This window comes from Augochlora pura, chromosome 11 (genome assembly GCF_028453695.1).
Source record: "Augochlora pura isolate Apur16 chromosome 11, APUR_v2.2.1, whole genome shotgun sequence".
NCBI lineage: Eukaryota > Metazoa > Arthropoda > Insecta > Hymenoptera > Halictidae > Augochlora > Augochlora pura.
In genome coordinates, this window is record NC_135782.1 from 12,442,383 (window position 1) to 12,457,501 (window position 15,119).

The 15,119-nt window shown below is 35.5% G+C and overlaps 1 protein-coding gene and 1 pseudogene across 3 annotated transcripts in view; one reads left to right on the plus strand and one right to left on the minus strand.

The window, feature by feature from the left end:
- Positions 1–15,119, plus strand: part of LOC144476690 (neural-cadherin) — a 573,745-nt gene that overhangs the window by 355,516 nt on the left and 203,110 nt on the right. The gene's annotated exons all lie outside the window — the stretch shown is intronic.
- On the minus strand, positions 2,031–2,834 carry LOC144477135 (uncharacterized; annotated as a pseudogene).

Genomic DNA, 15,119 nt, shown 5'->3' on the forward strand with positions numbered 1-15,119 from the left:
ACTAGTGCATACTATTATCATGACATTCGAAAAGGACAATTAACAAGAATTAAACGACAAATGAAAGGAGGTGGAATAATGATTTTGGGCGGCATAGGTTACGCAGAAAAAACGGATATTAATTTTATACAAGGAAAAATGAATAGTGCAAGCTATTTAAGATTAATAAAAATTGATAAGTATGCACAATGCATTGCAGGTCCAAAATTTCTGTTCCAGAATGAGAATTCGTTGAAGAAAAGTCCATAAAAATAAGGTTTATATATCAGTAGAAGGTAGTCTTTCTGTATGATTGGCACATTTCCTGTACCATAAATATAACGCGAGAAATTGAAGATAGCACGCGCGTGCTATCTTTTTCTTTGGGAGTGTAGGACAAAATCTTGATCTTTTTCGAGATATACAAGGTAAATCTCGTAACATGAGGTCCTCAAGTAACTCATCGAATATTGTTGTATGAAAATTGGTTCCGGTAGAAGTTGCAGTGTTTCTAGAGGTGCACATAGTATTCTTGTGAAGGATATGTTATTTAGCTTTTTTTATCCAGATAAGAAGGTTACCTTGAATTGTTTAAATGTAATAGTTCTACCCGAATTCGGATATAACGTCGAATTCTATTTAAAAAGTATAAGATAAATAGCTAGTGAGATATTAGCGAAAATAAATTACGCCGTGTTAGAAAAGACCGTTAATCAACGTGACTGTTAACATAACATAGTCGGACAACTTTATTTACGGATGGCCGATCAGCATTGGAAAACAGAGTCCTAGATGTTACATAGGTAATAGCATATGCAACACAGTATTGGACGTGCGTTTTGCAATAACATAACAGTAGAACCTCTGGACGATGTCTCTCGCTCTCTAATAACGAGATTACGTAACTGTATTGATTTTAACAGCAGCAGTTCGAACATCGCCTAAAATAAAACTTATACCACTAATATTTGAGTCACTGTGAACTTCATACTCCAGTTGGTGTACAAAGTTTTTATATAGAATTCAGCGCTTAATTTAGCTATTTTGTTAAAAAATTGGAGGTGACCTTCACATGATGATAAAGAAACAAAGTAACATAAAACTAATTGAAATACTATATGCACCCCTATAAGCCACGCAACTTCTATCTGTAACATCTCTTCGTACAACAAATATTTTATGAGTTATTTGATGTCGTCCTGTTGCCAGACTCGCTCAGTATATTAAGTAAATACACGACACATAATTTAGATTTTACTTTACTTCTTTGAAAAATACAATGAATAAACAAAACAATGCTTTGAAAAAAGTATTTGAACAAGCGGGATTCCGAAAAAAAGTAATTGGCTATTCAGATATGCATAGAGGAGAATATAATATTTTAAAACGTTTTTAAACGCGTATTTGACTGTTTTGACCGAGTGCTGATTCTTTATAAACTTTTCCATTCGTTGATGAAATATTTCTCCCTGATAACGTATTGCTTCGCCATTCTTATTGTTACCGTTTGCTTACCACTTGTTTTAGCGTATTAATTTTTCTACATTGTTCATAAAGATCAATGCAAGATATTGACCAATTTTGGCCTTTAGTATGACAATTCAAATTTTATACTGGATATGTTCTGAGGAGTCTGAAATTTATAATTATTTTCCTTGGAGACGATGAGAGGATTATAAATTTTTAACAAAAAGGGGGATACAGCAGTTTAGTTTTGCCTTTGACCGCAAGTGTGCTGAATTATAGAAATTTTAAGGGCGCGGACAAAGGTGGAGGAGTCCGCTCATGGTTTCCGTGGTTAGTTTACAATGGACGCTTGAGTACGCTCGCAGATGCGGTTAGGTCAAACAATGGTTACTGTGAAAGATACGGCTAAAGTATATATATCTTATCAAATACTTCAAATGAATTAAAGAGTGTACATACGTATGTAAAAGTTTATAAAAGAAATAAAGCTGATACTATATGACCAAGCAGTGATAAATAAGCTCAAGTGAGGTAAGCTAAGACGAAAAGGCAATAGATGCGCGGTCTGTCACTGATTGCCGCATTCAGCGGGGTACCTTCGTGTTTCTCGAACCGTAGCAACACGGTGGACGGCACTTTCTCGATCTTTCTCGGAACACTTGATGGTACCAACAGTAAACCTTGTTGCATGGCGACGAACTTCGGCGACGACTTTTGGATCGCGAACGACCGCGGTAGCTCCGCTTCTGCCTTCGTGGCGAACGCGACCGTTTGAATTCGGCCAGCCTAAGTTCCAATTTCTCTAGACGGTCGACTAATGCCTCCATCGGGTCCTTCCGCGTTGCTGAACCTCTGGACACCTGCGCCTGGGCGGTTCCCATGTGGATTTCGTCCGCGATTTCCAGCAGTTTTGCGAGAGGCAAGTCTGCCTGTGTGTTCACGATCGCCCTCGTCATCGCTGGCAATTTGCTGGCCCACAGCGCCCTCAGGAAATCGTCCGTCTTTGTTCTTCCCGTCAGGTCCTGCATGTGGCGCAGAAACTGCGATGGAGAACGGTCGCCAATCTCCTCATTCTTCAGGAGCTACACGATCCTTTTGTTCTGCGACAGGGATAAACGCTGGATCAGCTCCCGCTTCAGCGTTTCGTATTTGTTTGTTTCCGGAGGTGTTGCGCAAACGTCTTGCACCTCAAGCGCGTATTTTGGTTCGAGCTGCGATATCACGGAGTAGAATTTTGTTGTATCTGCTGTTATGCCGGTCAGCTCAAACCACGACTCGATCTGATGGAACCAGAGCGCGGGGTGCTCCGGCCAAAACGTCGGCACGAGAATATCGAAGTAGCGAACTTCCGACGTCGCGGCACTCGCATTGTCTCTGTCGTGACTCATCTTACTGTCCACAAGTACGTATCTTTTGCACTTGAACTAAAAACTAAAACAAGAATGTTCACTACCACTGTCTTTCACACGGCACACGTATTACGAATGTGGCTAGCTTGGTTGTAAGAATTATACGCGGTGTAGAGTCACGTGTCTCGACTCTCACGATCTATCGGACTTGGCTTAATGATCGGGTGAGAGTGGTCTTTCACGACGTTTATCGCTCGACGCGTCGCGGCCAAGTGATTCTCTTACAAACTCTGACTTCATGTTTGCCCTGGTCAAATTCCGAAACAACCCTGATTGGCTAACCCACGCGCTGGGTCTTGTCCAATCAGAGCTGTTCGTTTTTCCGATTCACTGCCTACTCCTTACGCCCAAGGCGTGCTTGTTTTCGGAACGGCGAGGTGACGGGAGGGGATGCATTTTGCTGTGGGAACCTGGGACTTTTCTTCAGGTCAGCCGCGCCCGACCCACGTGCACTAAAGTCGATGCGCGTCCGGCCCAAGTACCCTTCAGATAATCCCCTAATTTACGACGGTATCTGTTTGCTATTGAGGACCTTCGGAAAAGATTCTATTAAACATGCGTTGACAAGATTTGGAAAATGTCGACTCAATAATAACTTTGTCGAACGAGAGTCGTAAATTACATTCGTCGTTTGCACGAAAGAAAACTTTCTCTTGTGCGTACGATCGGGCGCTACAAAATAATTATCGAAATTAATTTCAATTGTTTAACTTGAAAATTTCAGAACACAAAAATTCGATATCAAATCGAATACTAATTTCGTACAGTGGAAAGATTGGAAAAATTGCTAGTGTTTGCATACAATGTATGATTTCGTTCGCTTGGCCAAACGAATTTCGTTCGTAACGATTTAATGCAAAATGTTATCGTTCCATCATTCGTAACAGTGCGGAGAGGTATCGCAATTTTAACTACACAATTTTTCGAGTTTCTCTCGAGGACAGCTAAAATTCAGGATGCTGTGACCTATATAGCTAATCCGATAGGTGACCTGCATGTGAAATCTCGCATTGATTTGTCAACTGGTATTTACATGACTCGGTAATCAAGAAACGATCGGAAATATTTCTCTTTTACGTATCGAATATGAGTTATTGCGTTAAAAATTAATTTAATTTAAATTTTACTAATACGGCAATATTCTACGTAACGAATGGTTTTAGCTTTTTATCTATATTTTACGGAATTGAAATAAATTCATAGTTTCTTATCTATATTTTACGGCATTAAAGTAAATTCGGGACTCATAAAATAAGCAAGCATGAAAATTGCTTAGTTTAATATTTATTAGATTCGACTTAAATACACAAAGGTGTTAAAAGAAGTCATGTTTCTGCAATAACTTTTTTTAAACTGCACAAAACGTACTGAATGTTTTTTTGGTTGATAAAAGGACTGAAGAAACATGGAGTATTATTGTTTCCTGACTGAATTTATTGTTAAGCTCATTTAACGTTAAGTTCATTTATAGTAACTTTATAATTTACTTCACTTATCCCTTTTATCTTCTTGCATGCATGAATTATATTTTAAGAAATAACTCAACATTTTCGAAAACATCATTTACGTCTCTGTACTTCGAAGCTAAAATAGCTAATAGCTTTGCAATTTCTATTACTTAAACACTTAATATTGCATTAAATATATTATATTACAATTATCAGAAAACAGTTTTTAATGGTAATTTTATACGCATTAGAAGGTTCAAATATGCGATGTAGTTTTAAGTATTTTTTAACGCATATAACAATAGTACGAAGATTTAACGATTCAAGTTTTAACAAAAATGTTTAAAAGTGAAGGCCTCGGAAATCTTTTTATATAAAAGTTTACAAAATCATTGACACAATTTATAAATCTTAAACGTTAGTTCCTCCAAGTTTTAATTCTGTACGGATTTCAATAAATAAACTTGCAGCGATTAAAACCATAGTGGTGTAACTAACATTTTCAAAAACTTTGACCTATTACTTGAAATGTAACTTATACACGTCAAAGTGTTAAAAGGACAAATGATATATAATAAAATGTAAGGTTGTTATGAATTCACTTAACTCTAAACTATCTTACCAATAAATTTGTTCAATGAACAATAGACTTGTTAGTAAACATTAACACTCTTTGTTTCTCAAAATAAAGAAAACAAGATGTAGGTCACTATTACTTTGACCTCCTCATATCACCTTAATAACCATGTTAAATGGCTAAGAGATCGTTTTGTTATCACCGCACATGTTTTCAGGCGCGTATGGAATCGAACTGTGTCATCAAAAATAGATTATATTTGAAACGAAAATATTTCGGAGTTTTTCCTCGAATAAAGACACTTTCTAGACCCCTTAACACTGTCAGCACAAGTTTTCAAACATTTACAACAATCTGGCAAAAATGTGTTTCAAATAATAGTGTAACGAATTTGGGGAACGAACCTTTTTCATGAAAAAGTTATCTTGATTTTGGGAACGGCGATACACATTTTTGTCGTAATTAAATTCTAGGTGGTGTTAGTGAATCCTGAAATAACGATAAAATAATTTTGGTCAGCAAGTTCTCAGATCACTGTGCGCTGGGGAAATATCGATTCAATAGTAACCGAGAGGTGGAGGATTTCGTGCACAACTAATTTTCGACACAATACATACTCTACTTTTTGAGAGATCGATATTAGAAAATTACTAACTTGATAGCAGAATTATGTAAATTGTTATAGAAGGATATAATAATAAAACAACTAATTTGTATTTTTAAGAAATTCGTCTGAAATAAAAAATTAGACATATATCCGGTTCATATCCGGCTGTTCTTCTGAATAGCCTTTTTTATACCTCGACACGAAGATGAAGATAAACATAAATCTAAACGTGTAGCTAGAACGTGGTATAATTGAGTGTCTAACCCAATCAAACGAAGTTTAAAAGATCGGGAAGCAATGCAACGTATAGTTTTCACACAACAAGAAAGCACCTTTCTGTTTACATTCTCTCTCTCATGCTGACCCACCGCTGCAGTTATCGATTGCTAATGGTCGAAAATGGTAATAAAGATCGACGACAATCAATAACGACCGATAGTTGCGGCAGAGGAACAGGTACTAAGAGGGGGGATGCAAACACAAAGGTGTCTTTTTATTGCTTGAGTACTATATGTATTGTATATCGCTTGAAGGCCGGCCTGAACCAAGTGGTTTTTCCTCATGCCTACCTGAAGCTAGGATCTCTAGTAGTGTTGTGTCGTATCGTTCGCCTCGTTGACGACTTAGATTTACGACCGGTTAACGAAGAAAGGGTGTAAGTCTAACTCCGGAGAATCCGTTTATTTACACTTTGTACAGAAATGACCTTAGTTACAAAGGACTTTGCTGCACTTGTAGCCAATCTCGATATAATTACGTCGCGATATATAATAGTGAAATGATTCCTTGATCTTGCTACCTCGGTGCAAGAACAATTCTAACTTGATTCTAACTTGATTCACTTGTTGCTAAAACGATTTTAAACTGGCTGTCTTCGATGTAAAAACGATTCTAACTTGCTGCACTTGATGTAAAGACGATTCTGTTACTTTCATGTCGTGCTAGCTTTTAGGAAAACTCGGTTGCAGGAGAAATTTGGTGGAAGTGGAAAAATGTTTAAAGTAGGGATGGGAAGGAACTCTGTGGTAGGGGATGTTTTAGCAGCGTTTGCTATTGAGACCGAGAACAAGAGATTGTAAAACGATTACCATGCGTCGCGCGAAATATTAAAATTACTTGATGGATCGGTTCCTCAAAAATAGCCTTTTACCATTACTAGCATCATAAACTGTAAATTAGCCTTCCTTGCCTGAGTGTCGTTCTTGGGGCCCTATGTCCAGGACGGAACAAGTAGTATAAAGTAAAGCAAATGTTTTCTGACGAAGAAATTCTAATGTGAATGCAGGTGATATTATTGCCGAAGTTACAGTAGTTTTTAATATACAATATTTAATTTATGGCACACCAACACAAGACGTGCTATTCCCATATTACATACATAAGAGTATGATATATTAATTAAATTACCCTTTTTCTTCTTACAAAAACGGAAACTAGTGCTTCCGTTTGTTGCATTAAATTCTTGTTTATCTTCCATTATCATGCGCACATTCTTTTTCAGTTTGTACCTTGCTTTATAAATTTCAAAGTATCAGACTGCATTACAAAAAACTATGCTGTAAGAGTCGTCTACTGCCGATTCTGTGAAAAAATACGAAATATACGACGAGCATACTTAATCAATTTCTACGAATCATACACTGGAAGGACCTTCGAGCACGCATTATTATTGTAATAATGTATATGCAATTTGCTGCCTCCTATTTAATATTGATTGTCGCAGGTGAATATAATCAGTGAAATGGACCTCGTCAGTAGACTGTTAATTCTGTTTGCAGGTGCATCCAATTAGATTTGAGTAATATGTAACACATGCAGTTGCTATCTACGTGAAACGATTTTTTATGGAACTTTCATTAAACGAAGAGGAACTATTATCGTTTTAAATTTATTAATAAAGTATGGATATTCGTGTAACTTAAAAATTGTCTCAATCAATTGTAGAAAGACGAATTGAACGTTCTGTTTTCAATCAGCTTTTCTACTTTTAATAATGTTAATATATTGAAGAAATCGTGAGAATATTTTTAAATTCTTCCAATGTCTTCTGGTTTGATATTCAACCTAGTAAATTTTATATTTAATATATACATGTTCATAAAATCTGCAGCCTGTTTATTATCTTAATGGTTTACAACCATCTTTAAAATATTCTGTAACAACGTTTCTACATGTTAAAAATTGTATTACTGCTCAAGTAATTATTACAGTCTTGGAGTCTTTTCAGACTCTGCTTTTTCATTACTACGGAAGTAGAATTTTTAATTTTCATTTCCATCTTCTTCATATTGAACGACTCATAAAATAACTTGATAGTACATGCACTACTTTAGTACGACCAAAAATACATCTCTTGAACGTCTGCTAATTGTTTCGTTAAAAGTGCTAGCACATTAATTTTTCCCTACTTTTGTAGGCATTAGAAGTAAACATTTAGAAAAATATAAGACAATATAAAATAAAAACTGTTATTTTTTTAAATGAAATATACTCTTTACTTGCGCGATGTCTACGTTCTATCTTGGCACAACTTTGCACAATTAGGTTTATTAATTACAATCATCAATTTAATTCCATTGGTATTGTAATTAGAAACCATCTTGTTCTTCTGAAGAAAATTGGTATCAGTTCATAGAAAATTGGTATCAGATAACAATAAAAGAATAAACGCTTCTATTACGAAGAAATTTCTGAATCTAATTAATGATTAATACGGTAATATTATCTTGTAAATTACATATACATTCAGCTCTATTTAGTAATAACGAACCCCTGTTCACTGCAGATAAGCCTTTGCGGAAATATTTTGCAATACTTAACCAGTTCATTTTGTTTCTTGAATTAAAAATATTTGATAGAGAATATCCAAAACATTTGGTAGTTATTTTTATGTTATTGTCTGTTTGCTTACCTAGATAGTGAAAATATCGCCACGGTTGCGAAATAGATATGCTTTATGAAACATCTTCAAAATAAATTGCAACGAAATAAATGGAGCAATAATTTTTCGTTTTCTTTTTCTTTAAGAAATTCACTGATTGCGTTGCAGCAATTCATGTAAACAATTCTTTTACGGTAACTTTTTTGAAAATCACGTACCAAAATAATTAACGTATCTTGTTTCAACCGTTTCATATTAATAAACGTAGAAAAATAAAAACTAGAGGTTATTTTTCAAATTGTGGTGTAAGCGATAGTGTGATCGAAAAAGAAACTTCTTTTATACTACGTTCAAGAAACCTTTATTTTTAGCATAGTTTTACGATGTAGTATTATTTCACTACTTTTCTAGTTATTTTAGGCGTATCAGGCTATTTCTGCGTAATGTGAAATTTACATCTAAATTTAAATATACATTAAGTTCGCGTGTCTCTCTAGTATATACAATATTAGAAACGGCAGGTCACGAACGGACGCGTCAGCTGATTACTATTTTATAGTACGCGTATTTGTCATATCTTTATACTCGATTTTCTTGAAGGCGAAGTCTTAAACAAATATTTCTTTATTCTTTATTGATAGGTTATATTATAATTTTGAAGACTAGTAAAAAACTGAAAAAAATATTAATTCTATTTTCGGCTACGTAAGGCAAAAATGTTAGTATAATTTTATACTAATCGACAAATTTGCAAGCTAATATATGAGTAGGTTAGAATTCTAGTAGCGTAAGTCACATTTTTCTCGTTGTGAGAAACAGGGAGTGTTATTATTTAAAATTTATTTTATTCGTCTTTTCAATATTTCAGCATTTATAGATTACGTTTTACGAGATAAGTCAAAATTTTCGAAAATATCTCTTACGTCACTATGATTTTAACCCACTTATGTTTACACAGCCTCCATTATCCAATGCGATAATTAACCGGTGAAGTGGTTATGGGTTCTTGAGCTTTTGTTCGCTATTGTTTATATAAGGTGGAGGATTAATCGTGATTATTTAGAGCTCTGTTTTCGACAACAAAATATTGAAAAAGTAATACTATAGAATAAGAATCATTCAAATTACTATATTTGTCGCGTCGCGAGCGACCTATGTAATTAAGTTATGACGACTCCCAGGTAGATTCTTTATAATACCGCGTCGAAGCTTTCGGACCTTCGACAACCGATACCAGATGTGGCCATGAGCAGGAGTACGGCCAGCGACAACGACGCTAAGAACAATGAAAATCTGGGAACTCCCAGATTTCTGCTGTCCCCTCTTCTTGGCCATCTTTGTAATATTCATTGGTTTTAACATAATTTAAGTAGCCAATGAAATACCAACTCCACCCACGCCATTTACATACGAAGGCGTAATCGGAGGATGAGAAGCGTACCTACATCACTTTCCACTTTGCATTCGGTAACTTCTCATCTAGTCCGACAACCGACATTTTGTACATAGTTGTTATAGTTTGTGATAAGTTGTTCGTCTCTTTATTATTAAACCTTGTTTAAATACGGCACCTTGTTCCATCTCAGTTCACCCTCAAATCTATCCTCAACATATTAATTTATCGCGAGGTAGGCGCGTTATTCAATCGTCAACTACGGTCGACGCTGTAACGCACCGCGCAACAATATTAATTCTAAATTACTTCTCGTCATATACAAACCTGACGAATCATTGAATTTATTTTTCTTAAAAACGTAATCTTATACGAAAAAATGTTACTCTTTTTCTTCGACTTATTTCTCTATGTATTGTAGAATCGTCCACTCGCCAGTTGTATCACGATGGCCATTACATTCTAACTCTACTTTTCGTTACGCTACAAGCGACGCGAACTTGAAGCATGTCCACCTTAAATTTCTTGATAATGAAGACTTAAATGAAAAAATGTTATTCCTTTTCTTCGATTTGTTTTTTAATGTAGAATCTACCGGTTGTATCACCAGTTGCATATTTAATTTAGATAGTCGGCAGTTCAATAACTGATTCGTCCTTCCCCCTCTGTTTCTCTTTTACCTCTTATTACTATATCGTTATACCTTGTATCTTCGTTAATATGTAGCGAAGTATCGGGTTTTCTTAGTAAAATCTATATACTTTTTCTTCCCTATTATCCGCAATGCCGCTCTCCTGTTCAAACTCTCCTTCTGCCAATCTCCTATGCTTTTTGTAGACTTTTCTCGTTTAATCAAAATTTTAATTGGTAGCTCTTTCTAACGCGCGTGTCTCTCGTCATGATTCCGTACGAACCCCCAACTGTTTACGCAGTATGGGTAATTTATACCTAAAATCTAACGAAGGAACTTGCGCGAGAAAGAACTTGACCATGATAAATAGAAGTGAGAACACATTAATCACGATACTTTAAAGATAGATTATATCGTGTTCTTTTTTTTCTCGTTGATTCTAGGATTAACGATCCGCAAATCGGCAAACGTTCTTCGTAAGAACGCTCCTTAACATTTTCTCCGACTGTATTACATTAATCCCCGATAAACGTTTCTCTTCGGACGACTCTTCTTACCTTCCGATTAACAAGAAGAGCTCACCCCCTCCCCAGCTAGCAATCGACTCAATCGAGAAATTAACTCTCGCGTTTACGTCGTGATCAGTCACTTCGTAAACGTCAACCAGTCCAGAGAAATTTGCGGAACAATCAAATTATCTTGATCATCCCGAATCGGGAAGCTTCGTTAGCAGAAGACGCGAATGTAATACCTTTAACCGAATCGAATCGATCGCCGCTACGTTTTTCCTTGAAAGAATTTAGGATTTGGTAAAACAGTGTGCTCTCACACTTGTACAAAAATTATTTTTGTCTTTGTAGTGCAAACTTTGACATATTCGAAGTGACATTATTTGAAATAGTTCATTGACATTATTGTGAAATTCTTCTTGTATCTAGTATAGTGATTCATCCCAAAAGAATCGACCTCACTATATTAAATGATTATAGATTAAAGATTATATTTCAATTTCAAGATTTACAGTTTCAAGAACTACATCTTTACAAGATGAGATAGAGAAAGAGAAATAGAGATTTGCTTAATAAAATTAAAAATATAACGAAATATTTCATTACTTGAAATTGATATTATTTTAGGTGGATTCATACTATTTTCTTTTTCGAGTAATATCATTGAAAATAATTGTTCAAAATGAATTATTGGATGTAGTTGTTTCCAATTTTAACGAAATGAAAATAACCTAGATCTGTAGTTGTAGCTTGAATGTAATGAAAAGATATCAATTTAGAGAGAAAGAGCGACTGAAAAAAGAGAAGCATTCTCGTGCGAGCCAAGCTTTTTAAATTCAAAAATCAACATTTCTTATTTTGGGTTTTTCCTCGATGAAACTTTTTCCATCATACTCGACTTGTTTTTCAGGCGCAAAATAATACCGAACACGGCAGCATTACGGCTACAATTACTGGTATAATAAGCGATTAAAGTTTAGGACGTGAAAGAGGCCGATGAATGGAAAACAACGACACGCGGAGAGTCGAAACGCTCGGAGAAGATGAAAGACTTGATTCTCTTTCTTTTGCATTCGCCGCCCTCTTTCAGAAACTTTAATCGCTTGTTATTACATCGGGGATTTTTATAGAAGACAAAAATGTTTTCCATCTATTGAAAGGAACAGCAATTGTATGGAGATGTATTTCTTTTCTCAGCAATTTTATCAAATTGAGAATAACGCAATAATAGCTTTGAATTCTTTAAATATTTCTCTTGCTTTATATTTAATTATTAATTTCTGTTACAATTGCATACTATTCGCAGTATAACTATTACATGATTTATAACTCTAATAAACGAAATTAATACGTTTATGAAAGTTTCACGCAAGAGGATCGAAGGATTAAAAGAGTATTAATTTTTTATATAAAGATCTGAGCTCACGCAAGTCTTTCATCTTTGCCGAACGCTTCGACTGCCTTCTTTTCTATATCTCGGTCTCTTTCACACTTTAATCGTTTATTACGTAAGCAATTATAATCACACTGATGGATGTGTACAAAAAATAAGTAATAGACTTTATACCCTATACAATGTGCTATAAGACGAGTGTTACCATCGGGCAAGAGGTGATTTTACGTGGAAATATAAGTCGATGAAAAAGTATAACATTTTTCCGTTTGAAGCTCTCTTTACGAAGAAATCAAGTTCCTAAATGTCTAAATAATACGTTTATTATTAGATACAATCCTTCAGGTAACTACTCTGTATAACTCTAATAAAAAACGCAGCATGTGCGCACCTTCCCACTCGATTTTCTTGTAAACGTAGCCTTAAACGAGAAAATATTATTTCCTTTTGTCGGCTTATTTTTGCATGAAGAATGTACCCTCGTCCAGTTACACCATCAGTTAACAACGACTTTGTGCATACTTCCTTACAATGCAAAAGTAAAACTTATATAAAGCATTTAGTGTATTCGTGTGTAACAGTAATTAGTGGACTGTAGATTTTATGCATTTATAGCAAAAATGGGTAAACAGAACACACGGAGCAGTAAAGAAAAAAAAGGATTTAAAAATAGCGTAGCATTATTTTTACTGTATCAACAACGCTAAAAGAAGAAATACATTTTTGGCGAATTTCTGCTTGATACGAGAGACAAAGATAATTTTTACTTTGCTTAATTACCCACAGTCTATTAATTTTGTAACGAACATGTTTGTAATGCGTGAAAATAACAGGAAGACTGTAAAAGACATGAGAAACTGTAAATGGAATTTTTGTTTGTGTGCTTTCGCCGGCTGCTGGACTGATGACGTTTTATGGGTCGCAAGAAAGAAAAGCAACCCCTTATGCCTAAACGTCTCATGACGACGCTGTAAATGATAGGAAACTGAAGTAAAATCAGTAAAGCTTTCTAGTGAGCTTAAAGGACAGTTAAGAACGGAATATACATATACACAAGTCGGAACGAATTAGGTTAGTTGTGGGAAAGGTATCCCTTTGCTGGCAATTACCTGAGGTAGCCGCCGTGCAATCTTAACATGTTCGAAGTGTTATCGTGATATGTCTACACTCGGTTACATCGTGTTTGGTATTATTTTAGTTAGCGAAAACATACGAATCCGATGATAAAAATGTTGTAAAAAGTAATAAAAATGTAGACAGATCGGAATCTATAGTTTCGACAGCACTAGCGCGAGCCTCGCCGCCGCTCAATAATTTGCTGACTCCGACGTCGAGTGCGTTTAACGCTCAACTAACTCCAAAGGAGATTCTTCCGGTGGTGGGCATAGAAATTTTTCGGATACGGTAGAGGTCTTTCTATTTAGAGAAAAAATACTGTCGAAACAGTCGGGCAGGAATCCATCGTGACGGCGTTGTGATTCTAGCGTGGCAGGATTAGTATCTCGAAAAGTAATTTGTACTTGGCAACGGGACACCATTTGCCTAAGTGCCAGTTAACTGTAATCAAATCGTTCAGACAAATACCAGACCGGAGATTCTCGGATTAAATAGGGAACAATTATTCGAGCGATCGCATCCTACGGACGATATCCGATTACCATTTGTCTGATAATCACCGTGCAGGGCTAATTCTGCTCTTCGTGTATCTGCTCGCAACGAATCAGAGGGAGTGCCGAACATAGACGCGGCCGAAATTGTCTGGGGGCTGGTTGCGTAATGGAGTTTTGGATCAGTTGGTCCGGATCGTGTCGGCAGTTGTTCCCGTCAACGTCGTCAGACGTGAAAACCGCATTCCCGACGTTCCGTGTATCATGCACTCAGTGGCGCAGTAAATTGAGCAATGATGATTTACGTTGCCACGTTAGAAATTCGATGCAGCACTTTCGCTCGAAACGTTTCGACCAGATTTATTCTGTGATTCACTGTGACTGATGTGCATTTCATTGGAATTCCTTTGGAACCCTTGTTGTCTCCTTTAACTGAAACAATTTATACATATATTCCAAAAGAGCTTAACAAAACATCATAGTTGTATATTTATATATTATAAATAATGGAAAATAGAAATATACAGATACGGTAATTTTATTAGGTTTTCGTTTAGACCTCGACAACAATGTTACTTTCAATCCATTATCATGTTATACTATTGTACGTAATAAATACAAAGTTTATTTTTCTATTATAATCGAAAAAGTTCTAATCGTTGTAATTGTAATAGTACTGTAAATTTTGTTACAATTATACCGGAGATTTATTATTGTTAGAGATGACGGTTTAAAGAGGATTGTTACGTGACCGATGCTGATTTATGGTGACAAAGACGGAGGTAATTATTTAAAAAATGGATTGTTATTCAAAGATTTCGTCATCGTTATTTTTCATCGACATTCACTTCACTGATATTATTTCATCGATACTGAGAGTAATCGGTATTTTTTGCCAACATCATCCGTTGTACGTAACTTTACATTATTCATAGATATTTCAAGAAGCCAATCGTCTATGATGCAATCTTTTTCTCAACATTCTACACATACACCTCCTTCTAAAAGTATTAGAACACCTACAGAAAATTGAATAAATTTGAGAAACCGATAGGAGATTTTTCTAATCAATCAATTAATATTAATTTTGTTTCAAACTTAATTTTAGAAAACTGTAACATATAGGTTATATGCATTCAATATACAGGGTGTTTTTCAAATATTGTAACTCCGGGAAATGGGGGGTAGCTGAGGCTATTTCAAGTGACTTTTTCATTT